Genomic DNA, 11928 nt, shown 5'->3' with positions numbered 1-11928 from the left:
TCAAAGACAAAGGGGAAAAAAGCATCAAATAACATAACGTTCATGACCTTAATAATTTAAGAAGGACAACGCATTTAAAATGTTAGGCTGTAGAATTACATTTACGACTGATCATTTTTGAATTATTTCGAAGTCTGCCAAATCTGCTGGGAATTATTTTCTTAATTAATACTCATTTGCAAGTTTCACTAATAGCCAACTGATATACCCCAAATTATCACGAAGATTTTGTAGAGCAAGCAACCCTTCAGTGCTGTAGGCTATATGAAATTACGCGGATAACGGCAGGTCCGTCTCTCAGTGTAGCCTGAACTTTTTAAAAGGTCATATCTATATTGAACAGAGGAAAGAACAAAACACAATCAGGATGCAGCAGCCTGTGAATCATTTCAAATGAGAGTGGAAACAGGTAGGCAGTGCGTTGACATCGTTACGATTTGTTGTACAACACCAGAATAAGACAGTTTAATGCGCAAAAATGATAAGGATATACAAAAATCCAGATTTGAAGAATCAATACTTTTACACAAAGATGTGCAAATGGATTTTAAGCTGAAGTAAAGCAGAGATAAAGAGATATGAAGTGGACCAACTCTGTCAGACTCTCTTTTGGTATAAAGACCATAAAGTGAATTGGAGTCTCTTTTCTCTCCTCTTTTCTATCTCTCCTCTCTCTCATTATGTGGGCGATAAAGATACAGATGACATCACGCAATTAATTACAGATGTTTGCTAGTTCTGTTTGGTCTTGGCATTCAGTTTAACCATTAAATGTGTCTTTAAGAAATTTTTCATTTAATTGTGAACCGGTGCAAATGTCCCAGGCCAGATTTCAGTTTGTTAAATGAATGATGGCCATTCCTTTAACAGTATTTGTTTCAAGATTAGATTTCTTCCCTCCGAACAAAGTATTATTTAATTATGGGATGGATACAAATCAATTGTTTTGTCTACTGTTTAATTTATAGATGCACTTGAAGATAGCTGAAAAACAGTTTAATCGGATTTTCTAGTGAAAATGTATCTCTAGCATCAAATGTTTTGATGCTAGAATGCAATCAACATTTTAGATGGAATTTTCTTCATTACTAAATGTAATTCTGAGATGTAATAGCTCCAAAAAAAGATCTTAAGAATAACCGGTTACACTTTATGGTTTCACTTAATTTTAAGGTGTCGTTGTTACAGTGTAATTAGATATTTAAGTACTGAGTAATATTAAGTAACTACATGTACTTACTATAGGGTTAGGGTAGGATTAGGGTTTGGTCACGTAACATATGTAACAATGACACTGTAAAATAAAGTGTTACCCACTTTATTGTAAGGTGTCCGTGTTACAGTGTAATTATGCATTTAAGGACTGTGTAATAATAATTAACTATATGTACTTACTATAGGATTAGGGTTTGGTTTAGGGTTAGTTGCATGTAATTATGCATAATCTAGTTATTACTACAGTAACATGTAACATTTGTAACAAGGACACTGTAAAATGAAGTGTTACAGAATAATCCCATGTTAGTTCAAATGCAATAACAGTTCAAATGCTTGATAATGAACACATTAACATTTTTTCCAAGTCTCAATCATTAAACATTCCTGCAGCTTAGGTGTTTCTCTCCAGGTGTCAGGTCTCTGTCCGGTGATATCGCCCCCCGTACCCCCACCTCTTTGAGGATGGGAATATAAAATATTGATTTATGTTTGGTAGAAAGGCCTTATAAAAATGATCACATACACGAAAGGGATTCATGAGCCCCAGATCAATAGACATCCTGTTTCTCAATGCTTTGGACCATCACTGACTGTGAAATGTTAAAATAAAGAAATCAATATTATCTGAGAAATGTCAAATTTATTATAATTATGAGGGTGAAGGACTGGCAAAAATGTTCCTATGGGAGCTGGTCTGAAAGGAGGGGTTTACAGTCCCTCCTCTGAATCCAGCCTGTGTGTGTGTGTGTGTGTAGTGTAAGAAGACTTGAGTGAAACCATGCACCAATAGCTTTGTCATGTTGATACTTTACATGTGTGTGGATGTATGATTAAAAGAGAACCGCACAATCTTTCTCAATTTGCCATAAAACTTGCAGCAATCTTTCTGAAAAATTTAAGAAAGCAATATAAACCACAAAACACACCACACTTCCAGTTTCTTCACTTATGTCCTTGTTAAGCCAAACTACTGTGTAAGTTTGTGCTGAAAATACTGAGATTTGTTCTCATCACCTTGATATTTTCCAGAAGAACATACGTAGCTCTAAAGTCGGCATGAAAAGGAAGTTGTGATGGTCTTTAATTCCCAAAAATATAGGGCGGGACTTGATTTTTTCAAACTTGATTGGATGGTTGTGGTTTGATATTGCTTGTGATGTCATGTGAGTGACAGGTTGTCCCGCCCTCATGCCAGTAAACGCATCATCAGAGAAGAGATGTCACTGCAAGAGAGGGGGGGAGTTGTTTTGATTAAAGATAATGAGGGCACATGAATTTATGAAAAACAGGATAAATCATTTATAATAAACACTGCAATATTACATAAAAAATAGGGGTTACGCTTTATCTTACAGTGTTACACATTACATCAACGCTTGCACCTTGGAAACTATCTCAAGGTTTGCGTTCTCGAGCCACCAGGCACTGTTGTTGTGCGAATGAGCGGTGAATCAATTAAAACTAAGTTTAGCTGGACAATAACTTTATTCTTCATAACTTTATTCTGCTGTAAAGCCAAAACAATCTCTTTTACTTTAATTTCTTATTATCACTGTAAAGCTGCTTTGAAACAATCTATATTGTTAAAAGTGCTATAAATGAAGGTGACTTGACATGTACTTACTATAGTAATAACAGCAATTTATGCATTATTACACGATGCAACTAACCTAAACCAAACTCTAATCCTAATCCAAACCTTATATAAGTAGTTAATTGATATTACTCAGCACTTAAATGTATAACTACACTGTAACAACAAAACCTTAAAATAAAATGTAACCAAAATGGGATTTGTCCATTTTGATTTCATGGTGACTTTAAGGACACAATGTCCAAAACACTGTTACAATCTAATGCAAGACCACAGTAGATCTCTCAGAGGATCCTCTGTGGTCTAAACATGCAGATGGCCAGTCTGGAATCAAAGCAGGACCAAGGGACATGCCATTTGCTCTGAGCCCAGACCAGCACACTGATACTATGTTCAGTTATGTGTTTCATGCAGCCTTTATTAATAATTCATCTATAATTAATAGCGTTAACATATTTTTTTCTGATTAAAAGCTACAGCAGACCACTAAAATTTGATTGACACCTCTCTGTGTTGAAAACTGAAATGTGTAAATAAAACTACTAGTAAAAATATTTAGAACAGAAAAAAATGGACATGTAGAAATTGATTCATAATCAAAGATGTGAACAGGCTTTCTATACGCCAGGTACAGTTTATATTATGGTTTCTTTAACTATGTAATAACTAGGTAATAACCCTGAACCTGCCCCTAAACCTAACCTTAACCCATGTAGTTACCTAATATTAGCCAGCACTTTCTTAGTTAAGTACACTATAAGACACGTACTGTAAAATAAAGTGCAACCCAAAACCTTTTGCTGCTATTGCGGTGGGATACGGGTAATGTTATGGACAGGTTTGGTGGTGGTTAGGTTTAAGGGTGGGTTAAGGTGTAAGGGACGGGTCAAGAGTGTAATTATACATGTAATACTGTAATTACATGCAGGCATTTAAAAAAAATATAAGTACAATGTAAAAACATGCACGTACACAGTAAGTGCATTGTATCAAATGATTCATTTAAATGTTAGTAAGTTAAAGTGGGTCAAATCTCTATCAAAGCTGTGAATTACACTAACAAATCCTAAAACACACATACTGCATTAGTCTAAATCAGAGAGAAACCTGAAAAAGTGAATTGTAATGGAATAAGTTTCATTAACCCGCCCATAAAAAATGCTGGAAAACTCTTGATCACAGAATTGTAAATGAAATCAGCTATATTAAATGTCCGGAGCATTAAAAGAGGAAACGGCATATTTGCAAACACCTTAACATTGTTTCATTCTCAGCTGAATTTTCGTGTTTTCCACAATACTGTGAGTGCCATGCCTTTACAGATAGTCATTTGCATGTGACCTTTAATTTAAATGTCTGGAAAGATTGAACGGCAGAGGGCTGCTATTATTTGAGGAAAGGGACTCCAGGCCAACATCCTCGTTCCCTCCTCCCTTTCAGAATTCTGATAGAAAAATTGACCATTTCATTGATTAAAGCAAATTAATCATTCACAATTAGAGGCATTTTATGCAGTTTGGAATTCATTTACCCACAAATCATATTTTTACTTAATAAGTAGAGCATATTATTAATTTAAAAAAAATCAATTTTTAACAACATTTTGTTTTTCAATAATTTTCTATGAGCAAGAGGTTGAACTAACCCCTGTATGAATGATCTATAATAAAAGATGAATCTAATGCTGAAAGCAACTTACTGAGAAGAAGAGGCTTAAAACACTCAAGGGTCCATAACTATTTTTTTTTTTTTTTTTTTTTGTCTTATCCTATTTTTTGAGTTTTCAGTGATTTATGGTCTGATGGTTTTAAAACTTTCGAAATAGTTTTTTTTTTTTTTCGGGTAACACTTCGCAATAAAGTTCAATTTGTTAACCTCATTAGTTGACATGAACTAACAATGACAAACAAAGCATTTATTCATTTTAGTTAATGTTAATTTACTAATACATTATTAAAAATCAAAAGTCTGTTAACATTATTTAATGGACCAGAGCTAACATAAACTAACAATGAGAACTGTTTAATTAAAACATTTAATTGAAATTTAAAATAAATTCAAATGAAATTCATAAAATGATCCCATGATGGGAACCCCTATAAGGTTCTATGACGCGCCTGAAAGAACCCTTTAAGGTTCTATATAGAACCTTTTCTTAAGAGTGAGGTTTAGAATGTCAATGATGACAGAATTTTCATTTTTGGTGAAACTATCCATTTAAAATAAGCGAGCTTGCATGTATTGTCTCCCGGCAAATTTCTCTCCTCTTCTTGGTGGGATGACCACACCCCCTTCTTCACCCATTAATCTGCCGTTTGAATGGCATTGTACATCAACACTTTACCCCACCATCCCCATCATCATGACTGAAGGATCTTCCCTCCACCTAAACTCCACCTCCTCCATCATATACAGATATCCATCATCTGGTTTGTCATGGGGGTTGGTGAGTGTGCGATCACCATGGATACATTCAAATGAAATATGACAGAGTGGATGCTGTTAATTACTCTAAAAGAAATTAAATGGAGGGGAATCAAGCTTTGAAATGTGAGTGGAATTTAAGTAGTCACGTTCTGTAATAAGGTCATCTTCCGTAATAGATCAGTCTCACTGCATCATATAAACGGTTGACCCTTGAGAGGGAGAGACAGAAAGAGAGACACTAACATGAACACAGTCATCTAAACAAAGTTGATTAGACTACATTCCCATGATGCCACTGACAACCTTTTAATAGATGCTGCCACATGAATAGGACACTTGTCCTAAACACAGCAGAGGGTTTTACGGCATTTAAATATAGTTTTTCAATTACTTAACATCACATGTTGTCTAACATGAGACATACTAATTTTGTACAGCCAGTTCTGAGGAGTCTGAAGGCACTTAACCACAGGAATTAATTCTGTGAACTTTGGGGCTTTTGATGTCAGTATTGATTCAGCTACAAAGCAGTAAGACCCTTATCAGAACTCACGCAGAGGATTGCTAGAAGAGCACATACTAAGAGTCTATCTGTGACTGATAGGAGCGGGACGGGGGTGGGGTTTGTGCACATCCTTGCAGGGCTTATATTGACAGCTGAGCACATGAAATATGAAGTGGACATCAAAATAAGAAATAAACACAATCTAAACCAGTGGCACAACTAAAAAACTTACAAAATGAGTTTTTGATTAAAGATGAAATGATCAGTGCAGAAAATGAGGGCACTTGTGAGAAAGTACACTTTAGCATTTTAAAAAGAGGACTTAAGGAAATCTTTTCAGACACTTAATTGCACTATAAAATATATTATAGTTTATTATTACTATGTATTACAACTTAAGAGTCCCACTTAAATAGGACTTAAAAAGTAAATCTTTATATTTCATAATTACTTCTATTGTCTTTGAAATAGGGTTAAATATACTGACAAGCATTTATGGTAAACTAAAATGTACTTTAATGTCATTTCTTTTGAACTGGTATGTCATGTATTTATATATATTTGTAATTACACAATTGTAATGATAGGTGGCAATTTAGATCATTTAAAATAATATCAAATAACACACTACACTTAAAATTATAATCAAGTGATTTACATGTGCTTTAGTAAATTAGTCAACACATCAAAATAAGTGTACATGATGAATGATAATTAAAGCGTAATTTAAAATATACTTTAAAGTAAAACTTTAAATGTGACATTAAAGTGTAAGGGTTAGTTCGCTCAAAAATGAAAATTCTGTCATTAATTGCTCATTATCTCATGTCGTTCCAAACCCGAAAGACAACACAATGAAGAACACAAATGAAGATATTTAATCTGAGAACCTTCTGACTACAATGTTATTACCACTTTCAAGGCCCAGAAAGGTAGTAAAGACATCAAGATAGTACATGTAACTACAGTGGTTCAACCTTAATGTTATGAGGGAGCGAGAATACTTTTTTGTGCTTTAATCAAAAACTTCTTATCTTGCGTGTCAGTCTCTGATGACGTTCACGTTGTAAACGCAGCGCTTCCGGGGTCAGAACGGCGGCGCAGTATTGGCCGGCTCCTGCGTCAGCATCACACGCATGAGTTGTGGTGCTCACATGAACAGTGTCAGAGACCGACACGGAAGAGAAGAAATTGTTGAATTAAGTCATTATTTTAGTTTTTTTGCCCACAAAAATATATTCTCGTTGCTTCATAACATTGAGGTTGAACCACTGTAGTGACAACTATTTTAACAAAGTCTATACCTTTCTGGGCCAGAAAAGGGGGTCAGAAAGCTATGTTATGTAAGCGATGTTGGGTGACGTCACTTCTTGTTGACATTCAAAGTATTGTCAAACAAAACGGAGGCTAGCTCGACCCTCCCTTCTCCTCATCCCGTCCCCTCCCCCTCCCTTCTGTGCTTCCTGAAACAGTCATGAACCATTTAGAAAAAACAAACTGGATTTACCCACGAGCCACCTGAATGTCGGATTGGAAGCCCTTCTGCCGGCGGAGTTCTCGCCACCTTTTGAATGCTTTTCCGATGTAAATTCGGGACTTCGCGTTCCTTCTCCTTTTCCCTCTTCTATTATTTGTTCATCGGAACGTCGTCTCTTTGGTCGTGTGTCGGCCATAAAAATTCTCAAGAATATACAATTTTAATGTTAGTCATTGGGTCATCTCTCCTCTAGCTAACTTCCCTCTTCATGCTTCTCTCTCCTCCACTCCCCACACACCCCCCTTCATGTGCACGCACACTAACCTCCCAACCCCCACCCCCAAATCATTCTTGTCGGTTATTGGCTGGAGCACTGTTTGTTATGTTTCGTGGCCAAGGCTGGGCCAGTTTGTTTTTCTTGCCGTTTGTGGAGTCTGGGCTGTCGACAGAGACCGCGTTTTTTTACAGTGTGTTCAGGGGACAGGCAGATAGCGGATAGTGAGGAGATGTTTGCTGGATGTGACAAAAAAAATTTGGCCTAAAAAATGCGTGACATCGCTTAGAGCACCTTTAAAGATACACTAACTTTTTTTTGTTCAAAATTTACATAATAAGCGAGTACATCATGAATCCATCTTCCAACCCAAGTTTTTGTCTTATCCTCAATCACAAAGGTACGCCTATAATAAGTGTTTATATTCAGACTATTTTAGACCGGGTGGGACGAGAACCACTGCGTACCTGTGTGACCCGTCATATACTACTACATAACGTAAACTACTAAATTTTTTCTTGTTCGAGAAGCTGTTTCACTCATAAATACGTCACAATAATAGGGAAAGAAAAGACCATTGCAACATCCGTTTCACATGCCAACTTTAAGTGCCTTTTATTTCCTTAATAGGCCTATTATATTATCTGCAGTATAACATTTAAAAACAAATCATTTTAAGATGAAGTACAAGTGGACATTCAATACAATTAAGCACTCTTTTTCACAAGGGACATCCTGGTGTTTTGTGCTTTCACTCATCAGTTCACCTAGGACTACGATCCAGTGTATTCAATCTCATGGGACATTTGAATCCCACCTGGAGGTGAACAATGAGATAACAAAATTCACTGTGTGAAATCAAAGTGTTTGTCAGTAAAAAAACTTTGCTATTGCCTCTAATTCAGCCCCGAAGGCAGAGTTTGTGGCTCTACAAACCATTTAAATAAGAGCATCTAAAAAAGACTTTATTATTAATGTTTAAAGATAAGAATATATATGCTAAACTATATGCCGTCTACATCCATTACAATTTGTTCTTATGTAGATTGCTATGCTATGAATGTTTCCGGTATCAATACACCTTAATACTGGAATCATTGTCCAGCACAGATGGACCTTGTAAGAGCACAGTGGGATTCTGTTCCTGGCCATAAGAACACAGAATACCCACAGAGACTATACATCCACACCTGTCTGGTCATTAAACCATTCAATTAGCTTCCACCAGAGGGTTCTGCTAATTATCTAAATTGCATCTTTAATGATGTGAGTCAATGAAGGTATCTCGTCTAGAGCAATCAAAATGCAATAGGCTATTAGGCTGAGTAAAGTAGTGTATGTAAATACTATACTGAAAAAGATTTAAGAAACAAACTATCATTAGCTAAACCAACATTGTTAAGTAACAGACATGCACATTAAGCAACAAAAATGAGCAAATAGGCAACTTAACTCCAGACCAATACAGTTTATGTTTATTTATTATTAGAGTAATTTGAATTACTATTAGCCAAAAGCCTTTGCTGTTCCATGACATCAAACAGCACCACCACACACGGTTTTCCAAACTATAACAAAGTGACGCCCATATTTAATAACCTTTCTAATGGCAGTCCTTCTGAAGAATAAGGTATAGCTGAAGTTAAGAAATACTAGGTAAAAGGTGAGGTGGGCGGACATATATAGCCTCAGTAACCTACATCTACCCTTTCACATCTTCTTTGACATCTGCGTTCCTTTTACAGCTGTTTTATCTCTCCCTGCCATGTAGCATTTATTGATTATTTGATTTAAGGCAATTATTTGTCAGCTTTTCCAGTTAAATAATCTCTTTGCATAATTTCTTTTATCAAAAAATCTGATTTTTATTTAACAGGAAGTTACAAACATGAAGAAATTTGAAAAAAGAGAAACTAAAACGTTTCTAAAAAGTTATATTCTCCATCAAAAGACCTTTTGGTTTGTGCATCATCAAGATAACTCTTTCATTTTGTTTAATTAAGAGAAATTCAGACTAATGTTGGAAAATGAACAACTATAAAGAACAGTGATGAATGTATACTACCGGTCAAAAGTTATAGAAATAATTGATATTTTGTTAATGTTTTTGAAAGAAACTGCATTTACTTTATAAAAAATATAGTAAAAACTGTTTTATTGTGAAATGTTATTACAATTTAAAATAAATAATTTATAATTTTTCCTCTGATGGCAAAGCTGATGTTTTTTTAAGCAGCAATTACATGATCCTTCAGAAATCATTCTAATAATATGCTGATTTGTTGCTCAAGAAACATTTATTATTATTAATAATTTTGAAAACAGTTTTTACTTTTAATATTTTTCTGGAAACCATGAAACACTACCATTCTTGGGGTAAGAATGAATAAATGTTGTTACAAAAGATTTCTATTTCAAATAAAAATTTGTATTCATCAAGGAATCCTAAGACTGAAGGATCATGTGACACCGAAGACTGGAGTAATGATTTTGAAAATTCAGCTTTGCCATCACACGAATAAAATACATTTTAAAATATAATAAAATAGAAACAATTTTATTTCAAATTGTATCAATTATATATTTTGATCAAATAAATGCAGCCCTTGTGAGCACAATATATTTCTTTATTCCACACTTTTGACCAGTAGGACTGAAAGGGTAAAGATCCAGACTTCAAACATCAAAGCTAAATAATGGGGATACAAAAAGGAAAAATCCTGGTAGATGTGTTCTATTAGCTATGTAAAATAGATTCATTTCATACACACACCTGTCATTCTTGTATTTATGCTGAACTGTGCCTCATCCTGCTTCATTGTAATGGAAAGTCTCACAGAACTAGAGCAAACACAGTTTCACACTGTCTCTCCAATAAGACATGGACCACTGGGAATCAGGCCCTCTGTTTACCTGTGCTGTGTTCAGTCATTATTCTTCCTCCATCAGTATTCAGTAAGCGACGCTCAGATTACGAACAATATGACCCCATTCAGCCTAGAGAAACACACAAAACAGAGCGACACTGTTATAGGGCATTAACTTCTTGAAATGATGCATTACGCGCATCTTACAAGCATTTCTGGCAGGAAAAGTACAGAACTAAAGGCATGAACTTCTAAGCTTTGAATGGAGACATCCAGCAATCCAAAATGCACTTTGTCTGTCTTCTGTGCAAAAAAAACCCAACAACAACCAAAAAAAAAAAAAACGACAAAGCACTCTGCAAATGGTGATTGAGCTCTTACCGAAAGGTCATCGATTCTTTTGATTTGTAAAAGATTCATTGAACATGATCGATTGGATTCATTACTGACACATATGAAGACACACCAGATCAATCTAAATGGTAAACTGGCATCATTGTCATCATTTTGCAGCTCAGTGCTCATAAAGCCTATTAATTTGTGCTCAAAAATGATCATATATCATTTAATGAAGATAGCATGCAGCCTCAACATGACATAAACCATCAGTCACTGTTCAACACTGTTTGTAGACAAGAACCCATTTGTAGTATGATGTTGCTGGACAAACATGATACTACATTTTTCAATTTGGTGAGACATTTACAACATAGCAAAAATCTTTTGGTTTGTGGTTTTAGTTCATGTCTAGTTCATGTCTATTGTCTATATATTGTCTATATATATATATATATATACAAATATATCCCTATGCACTTAAAAAACAGTCTTTCTTTTCTATGCATATGGACCAAAATATTGATGACTCTTATTTGCAAGAGAGTATTTGCTTATTTGCAACTATTTGTCTAATAAAACGATTTCTACAATATTCCACAATATCACACGAGTATATACTAGGGATGTGTGAGACTAGTCACTGCTGCTGATAGTCGACTTGGAAATACTAGTCTTGTAGCTACATTTATTTTTGCTTTTTTTGCACACTTAATGTTTTAATATATATTCATTATAATGAATAATGAATACATTATTTTGGAAAAGGTGCAACCTAGTCTGGAGCAGAAAACAAAAATCATTTCATTTAACCTCAGATTTTTCATGCGTTGATTTCTCTGTGGCGTGCGGCGGGTTCAGAGAAATGTCCACTCGAAGAAGAGCAAAGGTGAGTGAGTATTTTGAAAGCCTATGTACTTTTCCGTCTTATTTATGTATTTATGTCAAACTAATCTATCTATAAATTACAGAAACGTCTGTCTGTCTGTGTCTGTGTGTCTGTGTGTGTGTGTCTGTTAACCACATATCTCTCGAACCGTTACTCCGATGGATTTCAAACTTGACAGGTGTCTCGCTACGGGCACGAGTAAGTGCAGTGCCAAGTTTGACGTTGTTTGGATGAGAAATGCTAAAGATATCGTTAAATATATCATTTTTAGAAGGTTGTGGTTTAAAAATAAACATTCTGACATTAGAGGGTTGTATCATTCAAAGAAGCTCCAAGAAGGT

Source organism: Abramis brama (assembly GCF_963993115.1).
Source record: "Abramis brama genome assembly, chromosome: 11".
Taxonomy (NCBI): domain Eukaryota; kingdom Metazoa; phylum Chordata; class Actinopteri; order Cypriniformes; family Leuciscidae; genus Abramis; species Abramis brama.
The sequence above is the reverse complement of the archived record's forward strand: the minus strand, read 5'-3'. Positions refer to the sequence as shown.